General features: G+C 39.6%; 1 long non-coding RNA gene across 1 annotated transcript; it reads left to right on the top strand.

Annotated features, from left to right (window-relative positions):
* Nucleotides 1-6,901: 6,901 nt before the first annotated feature.
* LOC144079017 (uncharacterized) lies at nt 6,902-9,396 on the top strand. The gene is made up of 3 exons (XR_013301383.1): nt 6,902-6,993; nt 8,104-8,252; nt 8,815-9,396. It is a non-coding gene; the product is annotated as an uncharacterized LOC144079017 (long non-coding RNA).
* Nucleotides 9,397-10,132: the final 736 nt, after the last annotated feature.

Here is a 10,132-nt window from a genome sequence, read left to right as displayed (position 1 = left end):
GTGAATTTTCTGTTGTATTTGATGGCCGTCGGAATAAAAAATACTTCTCCCACAATTTCGGAATTGGCTCTGGAAAATAGTGTTAGCATTTTTGACGTTTAATAATGGGCCGCCATACAGTTCATTATTTATTATTGTGATTATTGAAGCGAAAAAAATACAAATTTGAACCTTTTCTTCTCCCGTGGTGTGTTTAACAGTAATGATTCTAGCACAATATCTTTTCACTATTTACTTTTTCTGGTTATAATGCATATAATGTATAAAGTGAAGATTTGATTTTGATAGTAAGTTTCATTTTGTGGTCTTTTTTAACCGGGAGAGATTTACGGTGTATAAAGGGCTGGAGACTGCCTTTTCCAATTGGCAACACCTACCTATCTGTAATAAGGTGAATGTAATTTACTTTTAATTGCACAAACTATGTGAGGAGGAGCGTTCAAAATCTGCGCATGCGCACTGTGACCACATCCGCGCACTGTCCAAACAGTTGCCAGGGCAACCAGGAAAGTTCTCAATGCGTGTGGGAAAACTTTTCAAAAGACATTTTTCCCTTCAAATAAGATTTTTGTTTCTTGCCAACTACTTTGATTTTTACTCTAGCGAGTTCTGTTTTTAGAATTAAAGAAAAATCCGTGCAAATGTTGTCAAGACGAAAAAAAATCTCTGCGTTCAGGAGTGAGCGTGCAGAGGAGCGTGACGAAGGCAGTCCGTCTCTGTCTCATAGTAGAGGAGCCGGCCAGGAGAAACGTCAAGGATTTGGACTCCAGGAGTTTGCCGACGGTTCCAAATACGAAGGCGAGTTTTTCAATGGCCTCAAACATGGCAAGGGAAAGTACACCTGGAGAAGTGGAGAGGTAAGCAATGTTCCCTCTAATTTTTTGTTTGCCTGGGCAGAAAGACAACCTCCCTGAGCACACTGAGTACCAGTGTGAGCAACATCATCATTGCTCGATATGGGCACACACCAGTATCACACCTGCCATAAGCAGGTGCATGTCTACTACACATAAATGATTTAGTAATAATAAAATGTAATGATTAATATCTATGAATGGGCGGCCCAGAGGATGAGTGGTTTGCGCGTTGGCCTCGGCTTTGGGGTCCTGGGTTCAAATCCAGGTCGGTCCACCTGTGTTGAATTTGCATATTCTCCCTGGGCCTGCGTGGGTTTCCCCCCCACATCCCAAAAAGATGCATTGTAGGCTGATTGGACACTCTAAAATTGCCCCTAGGTATGGGTCTGAGTGTGCATGGCTGTCCGTCTTGTGTGCGGTCGTTTGGTCGCCGGTCTTTTGGTCGCGGTCTTTTGGTCGCCCGGACCCAAACAACGGGCGACCAAAATACCGGCGACAAAACAAGGTAAAACAACACGGTCTAAGCATCAATAAAAGCCAACAATGGCCCTGAGCAGTTTCACTGAGCGGACGTGTGAGTGTATAAGAGTTTGTATGTACATGAGTTGTCCCCTTAGGAAGGGACGTCAGTCAGGGTCTTAACAAGTTCTCCAACAAAACACAATAAAAGTACGGGAAATTTTGAGCTTTTCTTTAGCCTAATATAATAGGGCATTATATATGACTAAATAATAATTTGCAGTTTGTATTTAGGGAATTTGAGGAACGATTTAAATGGTAATTATCAATAACCTTCCGGGCGACCAAAAGACCGGCGACCAAACGACCGAGTACCGGCCGTCTCCTTGTGCCCTGCGATCAGCTGACCACCGATACAGGGTGTCCCCCGCCCCTGGCCCAAAGTCAGCAGGGATAAGCTCCATCACCCCCCGCGAGTTCAGAAAATGAATGAAAAAATATCTATGAATAAAACATCTTCATAAATGCCATTAGAATATGCACAAATCCGACTTAAATTTTACCTTATTTTACACATCTGACCTTCTCACTTCTCATTCTCGTTCAAATGACTTTTCTGCTGAACGTGTCACTTGAGATAGTCAAGTTTCCATTTATATGCAATATTTTCCATGATTTTGATTTGATTCATTTAATAAGGGATAGCACATATTAATGAACATATTTATATTCATGTTAATGAACATATATATGTAAGATTGTAGCCGAGGGCTAATTTCCATTTATAGTCAATTGTGTAGGTTGAAGACAAACGATCACACATACTAGACACACACACACGCACACAACCACACACAGCAGATTTAGACAGTTCTCACCCGATTTCACCGCTTGTTCTTCTATTTGCACAGTAAAGTAAAAAGGAATGTACAGACGCTCCCCTACTTACGAACATTCGAGTTACGAACAACGGTACATACGAACGTCTGCAAATTGCGTTTATGTCGAAAAATGTTCGTAAGTTCGATTTTGTATTGCGCGCCTTTTTCCGAGTAGTGCTTCTTTCCGCCGCTAATACCGACGCCCGGCGCTGTGAGAGCTCAGCTCACCCAGCATCCACCTTCCTCTGCCCAGTTCGTTGCAGTGCGGAAGTGTGTGAACGTATCTCCAGTGCGCAAAGAACCTTTTTCATTTTTATCATTAAATATCTCGTGCATCCATTATTCAATATGGTTGGTGAAAAGCGAAAGGCTTCTATTGAGGGAGGTGCAAGGAAGAGGCAAGCCATTTCATTTGAAACGAAAGTTGCAATAATAACGAAGCTTGATGCGCGTGAGAAAGTGGTGAGCGTTGCATGGCAATACAACTTGAATCGTTCGACCGTCAGTGCCATTTATAAACATAAAGATCGAGCAGCAGGACCCAAATATTGAACGTTGCACAAAGTTTGCAAATCAATTGAATGATGCCATACAGTGCTACCGCATCATTTATGATGAAAAAAGAAAACTGCAATCGTCATTAGATAGCTTCTTTCGGCCAGTTTCTAGTAAATCTCTCTCTCTCTCTCTCTCTCTCTAATGTATGTATACAGTACTGTATGTATTCTCTCCATTTTATTAAAAAAAAAAATCAGTACAAACCAATGCGTGTTACTTATACACGCCTTAAACATACAAATGCACTTATATAAACCTTCAATATACTTATATAGGCCTTAAACATAAATTATAATACGAAATATAGCACTGAGCAACTTACGAACAAATTCAACTTATGAACAATCGCTCGGAACCTAACTTGTTCGTAAGTAGGGGAGCGTCTGTATTAAGAAATATTAAAATGTAATTAAAAAAAAGAAAGAAGGGCTGTAAAACACGAAAAACATAAGAGTGGACAGAGCTACTGCCACTTGCTGCCACGTGAACGGCGCCATCAAGGGGGGAAAAAAGATTTTATTTTGTGTGCGCCATATAATTTGCTGTGCGCGGAGAAGACTAGAGTAGTGCGCAATTGCGCACGCACGCAGCTTAGAGGGAACATTGGAGGTAAGGTACAATGGACAGGAGGGAGCCACATGTAAACACAAAAATCGACTACAGTAATACCTTGACATACGAGCGCCCCAACATACGAGAAATTTGAGATACGAATAAAATTCCAAGCAAATATTCAGCCAGAGACAGCCAGGTGGCCGAGACGCGAGAGGCTGCTTATGATAACAGCGCACCGTCTTTCTCGCTGCATCTCCCTCGTGTAAAGATATCTACGAGCACTGGGCAGGGTGTTGCATTTTTTTGCGTTAGTGGGTGCAGAATTATGGGAAAATTCGTGGGTCCAAAAAAAGCAGGTGCAATGAAGGGTAATGGGAAGAAAAGACATGTGATGACAATCAATATTGAGCACGAAATAATCGGAAAACATAAGAGTGGTCTACGCGTGACTGACCTGGCTCACCAATACGAGAGGACCACCCGGACAAGTGGGCAAGTGGTTGTGCGTTATCCTATAGTGGATGTTTGTGTGCGTCATTTTCGTAATATTTTGAAGCTCAGACAAAAGCAAACAACCCTAGATAGGTTCCTTTTAAATACTCCGGCTAAAAGTGAAGGTGGAAGCGAGGCAAAAAGAGCTAAGTTGGAAGAAGAAAAGTAAAAAAACCAAAAACAATTAGAATTCATTTTAGTGTAAGGTAAAATTAAAACTTATTTTTAAGTGTTTTAAGTTTATTGTATTTTTATGTTATGTTACGAGCACGTTGCCATCCAAAAGTGTCTCTCTGTCTCTCTCTCTCTATCTCTGTCTCTCTCTCTCTATCTCTCTCCCTCTCTCTCTCCCTCTCTATCCCCTCGGCGCGCTCCGCGGTAAACGCTACCATCTGTACTGAATAATGTCACATTTTAGTATTGAACATCAAAACCACTAGATAGTTATTTGTTACTCTGTTAGTAGATGGTGAATTATAACCAATAAAGATATATTTTTCCATTGTAATATCCTGTTTTGGTGTTTTTTTCAGAGGGTAGGAATGAATTAATTTGTATTTAGTTCATTTCTATGAGAAAAGTTGATTTGAGATACGAGTAAATCGACATACAAGCTTGATCCCGGAACGCATTAAGCTCATATTGCTTCTTTTTTTAATGTTGAATACTGCAGTAATTCCCGGGTTCGAAATTACGGGGGAATTTTGCCCTTAAACATAGCACAGTTCAAGCAAATTTTTAATCTACACCTGTGATCATTACATTTATCACAGTTCTAGAGTCGAGAGTTCTATCCCAGCTGGGTCATCACTGTGTGGAGTTTGCATGTTCTTCCCGGACTTGTGTGGGTTTTCTCTCAGTAGTCCGGTTTCTTTCCACATCCAAAAACATGCATGTAAGGTGGTTGAACACTCTAAAGCAGGGGTCTCAAACTTGCGGCCCGCGGGCCAACTGCGGCCCTCGGGACGATAATTTGCGGCCCCCGTCTTAATATGAAAGATCGATTTTTTTTTTTTTTTTTTTTTTTACCCCTTTCCCCATGATGGCGCCGTTTAAGTGGCAGCCAGTGGCAGTAGCTCTGTCCACTCATGTTTTTCTTGTTTTACAGCATGTTTTACATGAAAAATTAGAGGGAACATTGACATGCACCTGCTTGTGGCAGGTGTGATACTGGTGTGCCGATAGCGAGCAATGATGATGTCGTGACCGGATGATTCGCCTAAAGACGTTTCGCCGACGGACGTTTGACAGACGGACAGGTCGTACTAGTATTTGTTAGTTTAATGATTAAATACAAATACTAGTATTTGTATTTAATCATTAAACGCTGTTTTCAGCTGGATTTGACCGAATTTGAGAGCATTTTGAGCCGTTTGGCGAATGGACGTCTATAGACGTTTTTTTGCCTCCATCGCGATATCCAGTATTTGTATTTAATCATTAAATGCTGTTTTAGGATGGATTTGACCCGATTGCTGTCATTTTACGGCTCGGTTCTGCTACATCTGCCTGCCCAAGAGTGCTTATTCCCGGACTGCCATTGATGGTAGACGAACATTGATTTTTACTATAATTTGGACAACACCGGCGGCGGGCCGGATTAAAAATCCTAACGGGCCGTATATGGCCCGCGGGCCGAGGTTGAAAAACTTGTACACACACGATCCGGCGGGGCGAGCGTTCGAATCCCGTTTCGGCGAAACCTCCGTTCGGCCGAATGAACGTTCGGTGGAACGTCCATTCGGCGACCTCCCCGTCTGTCAAACGTCCGTCGGCGAAACGTCTTTAGGCAAATCATCCGAGTACCGATGATGTCGCTCACACTGGTACTCAGTGCGCTCAGGGAGGTTGTCTTTCTGCTCAGACCAACAAAAAATTAGAGGGAACTTTGGTTCGGAGCTGAATGAACCAATCACGGTGAGGTATACGGCTCTGGAGGGCGGGACATCGGCCGGGCTGTCCAGTTTTTGCACTTGAACAACAAATCTCTAAACTTCATAAATTGTCGCTAACTGAGCAAGTTCTTGTAGTTTAGGATGTCCAGCCATATTTGAGGACTTAAATTTTGAACCAATGAGAAAAAAAACTATGTAATTCCCATACATCCTAGAATATACATGCATGCACGCACGCACGCACGCACGCACGCACGCACGCACGCACGCACGCACGCACGCACGCACGCACGCACACACACACAAAAAACGATTAAAATAGGAACAAATTTTAAGTAGTATTTTAAATTTTCGAACAGCCTGTATACATTTCGATCCAGATTAGGACTTAACGATATTGAAAAACACTGATATCACAATTTTTGGAGGGAGGGGTGTTTGCGATATATATTGCAATGTTAAAAAATTACTTATTTTCGGTGTAATAGGACATTATATTGAAATAATATTAGATGTAAATTACATAGAATAATTAATTTGTTGTATTGTTTTTATGCTATTTTACCTGAATCAGAAGATATTCATGGTTGGTGGGTTGGGCTAAACTTTTGGCAACGAAAGGTAAAACGTAAGGTAAAATTAGAAATTGAAATTCTCTTTCAATTTTCTTGACTCCTGTCGATAAAACTGATGCAAATTACTTTATATTGGGAATATAGGATGCAAAAATGTCATTCCACCGCAGGATAGGAACTTAAATAGAACTCTCTTAAATGTTAAGTAATGGTGAAAGGAAACCAAGCCAAGCATTTCATTAAGAAATTACATTACCTTTTCCCTTAATATTATGTTGAGCAATTTTTAAGATCTATTACAATCCTGAAAAATTAGCTATTTCCTAAAGTAACGTATTTTCTCGCATATAAGCCGATTTGTAACTAAAAAAATCTTTACTGAATCAAGGGTATGGCTTATAGGCGCACAAGAGAAAATCATATATTGCGGAAAGATTTACCCGATCCTTCGCAGGGGTTACAATTTGCTTTAGTAATTTAAAAAATGAAAATAAAATAACAACCAATAATGTGGGTCTTCTTTGTCTTTCATTGTGTTGACACATAAGACTGTCTTCATGTGTATAATTTCGCCTTTAAGCTTTTTTAGGAAGAAAAAAAAAAGAACTAAAACCTGTTTTTTGGGGGGGTTTCAGGATGCTGTGGAGAACAAACTGGAAACAAGGGAATGGCCGCATCAATCTGAGTGCCCAACTGCTTGGAATGGCTCCGGGGCTGTCAGGTTGGTTTAGGAAAAGAAAAAAGCACGATGTTTGACGATGCCTGCGAGCAGACCTTAATGGTGGTGTGGTTCTTCTGGCTGGTCACGAAAGGCTAACAGTTATTTGTAGTGCCACTTTTAGGTTGCCAAATGCTTTCAGCCCTAGTTTTTTTCCTCAGGGCCAGAGAAAGCTAGATCCTGGGTGGTGATGGGAGGCACACTATAAAAGCCACGAAGTGGTGAAGGATAGCAATATTGTCCTTGTAAATGTGGTCATTGTCGCCCTCTAGTGTTTTAGGTTCCTTACATTGTGCACAGTGTCACAAATTTCTAAATAGAATACATTGAACCCTCTTTTTTTTCTTTTCATGAGTACAAATTAGCGCTTATGTTGAGTATCTTGCTATGATTAGGTTGTTAACCAGATACCATTACTGTCACTGGCAATCTGGGGCTTTCGCTTTAAAGGTTTAAGAATCCCCTCACTAGGATCTTGTCTGAATGGTGGACTGCTTTTTATTTGTATTTTTTTAATCATGCTGCTCTTCACTAGTGGCAAATGTGACTTACCATATTTATTTGAGTATAACGCACACCCATAATTTGTAAGTAAAAATTGATATGTTATTTTTCCCCCCACTTTTTCTCAGCTCACACCATGTTTTGCACCGGTACTGGTAACTGGCAAATGCTGAAAACATGTCGCTATGACAAAACATTTATTCACATGCTATGGAAAGCTGATAAAACAAACTACCAGTATGAACACAATTCTCAAATGGAATTTACAATTTTAAATCCTTAAAACCTAATTCATGATCATAATATTTAACGTTTTCCAGAGTCTGATTCATCATCATCAGATTCACCAAACAATTGATATCATTCTTCTTGAGCGAGGATAGCGTTTCCTGGGCGGACTCGAGTGAGCGGCTGCCCCGCTAGCGTTTCTCTGGAGCAACATTTTTTATTTTACCCTCGCCTATAAACTTGACGAAGATTATGCGGTTTATACTCGAATAAATACAGTACTCTTTTGGTGAAACTGAGTGAAGAGCTGAATGTGATGCAAATGGTGGTTGGTTCACTTTACATTATTTAATTTACACATTGGTCTTCATGTCCTTACAGTGCACGTCATAAGCACAAATCCAGCGCTCAGGACGAACGGCGGACAGGCTCACGCCTCATCATCTTTGTCATTGGAGGAATCAGCTACTCTGAGATGCGTTGTGCCTATGAGGTCACACAAGCTGTCAAATCCTGCCAGGTTATCATAGGTGAGAATGTATGCCAGATTGCACTATAATGCTATTCTTTTTTTCTTTTCTTGTGGATTCCACTTCAAAATAATTGCACATGATATTTTGTGTATTTCCACTAGTTGATTGGATTGGATTGGATAACTTTATTCATCCCGTATTCAGGAAATTTCATTGTGACAGTAGCAAGAAAAGGCATAGTTATAAATTAGACAGTACAGTTGCAAAGGCTGCAGAACAACAAAGCAAAAGCTAAAAGTACAAAGCAAATCAAAGTAAATTGGATCATTAAGAATCACCAAATCATATCATTAAGACAGAAAAGCAGCAAAAACACAAAACGAGCAAGAGTGGAAGGAATCATGTACATCGCTAATTGTTCTCATTTATTTTGTGATTTATTCTGTGATTGGTTGGCAACCGATTCAGGGTCTAGTCTGCCTTTTTCCTCATTGTTCACTGGGATAGCCTCCAGCACCCCGGCAATCCTCATGAGAATAAGTGGCTCGGAAAATGAATGAATGAATGAATATAGTGATTGAAGTCTGACTAAATGTTGGTTGTGTTTTTCCAACTCTAGGATCTTCACACATTCTGACCCCCACCAGTCTATTGGATGACATCAAGGCCCTAAGCAAACGTCCTATGGAGACTTTCACTCTTGAGATAGAAGAACAATGAATGTGTTACGACTAACTGAATGCTCAAATTCCCTATCTTTCTTTTTTTTAATTATCACTGCACTCAACAAAACCCATTCCGTGGGGACATGAAGGGAATGTATTTTATATGCCTTTTCTGTATTACATTAAGCATATGGGTGCACAAAAACAACTCAGCCATTTAGCAGCATATTTATACATTGGAACTGCCTTTAGACAGTCAAACCATATACTAGTTAGATGTGGGGATTTGGATCGTTGTTAGATTACATTAATTGACCTCACCATGTGGAAAATACTGCTAACTAAATCTTATATAAGACAGAATGGGGAAAGACATAAGCACTAACATAATGTACATACTTTATGGAAGCACTGAAAATTGCTCTGCATTGTCAACATTCTTATATATAAACATTTCACATTGTTTTTAAGTAGATACGTACTCTGCTTTCCCCCCCTTTGAATTGAACGACTGACTAATAAATGGATGAAGTGGTTCAGATAATGTTTTTTTTGTTCGTTTTTTTACACAGGAGAGGCTTTTTCACTCTTAGAATATCTGGACTTAATGAAAGGTCGTGTCTGGTGAAAGTTTAAAAAAAGAAAGCAGTAGCCAGCAAGAGTAGTAGCTGAAAAATGCTAAAGCAAATTGCTTCAACAGTCCTCACAATGACAAACCATTGCTTCCATGTAGCTAAAATATAACCCAATTTTTCATCCATTTTTTCAGTCGAGACTGAATACACAGTAAGTCAACAGCGTTTAAAGTTCTATATTCTATCCCATTATATTATTTCCCATCAGTATTGTATATTCACATGGTGACAAAATGGCATTTCATTTGAGATATTTGGTCACTATTTATGTTTCTGATAATGTCATAGCTAATCAAATGTAATTGCTAATCAATGACACATTTGAAAAATGTTAGGTTTTTAATTTTTTTACATCAGTGACACCATCTTGAATGATGAACACTTCTTGGGCAATTTTACCATGCTATATTTTAGATATTTACTCCTCTGTCTCCAAAAAATATTCATAGTATTGAAAAATACAGTTGTATCAGTTACCCGTCTATGGGAGAAATAGTTTTGAATACTTTTAAGTTACGGAAGCTTATTGCATTCACCTCAAAATAAAAAATAAAAATGCCTGGCCATTTTTAAAATTCGTTTATTTTTTCATTTTTTAAATACTTTTTTGAAAGTTAATTTATTTTTGGGTTGTTTT

The sequence above is a fragment of the Stigmatopora argus genome, chromosome 8 (assembly GCF_051989625.1).
Source record: "Stigmatopora argus isolate UIUO_Sarg chromosome 8, RoL_Sarg_1.0, whole genome shotgun sequence".
NCBI lineage: Eukaryota > Metazoa > Chordata > Actinopteri > Syngnathiformes > Syngnathidae > Stigmatopora > Stigmatopora argus.
The sequence above is the reverse complement of the archived record's forward strand: the minus strand, read 5'-3'. Positions and strand labels throughout refer to the sequence as shown.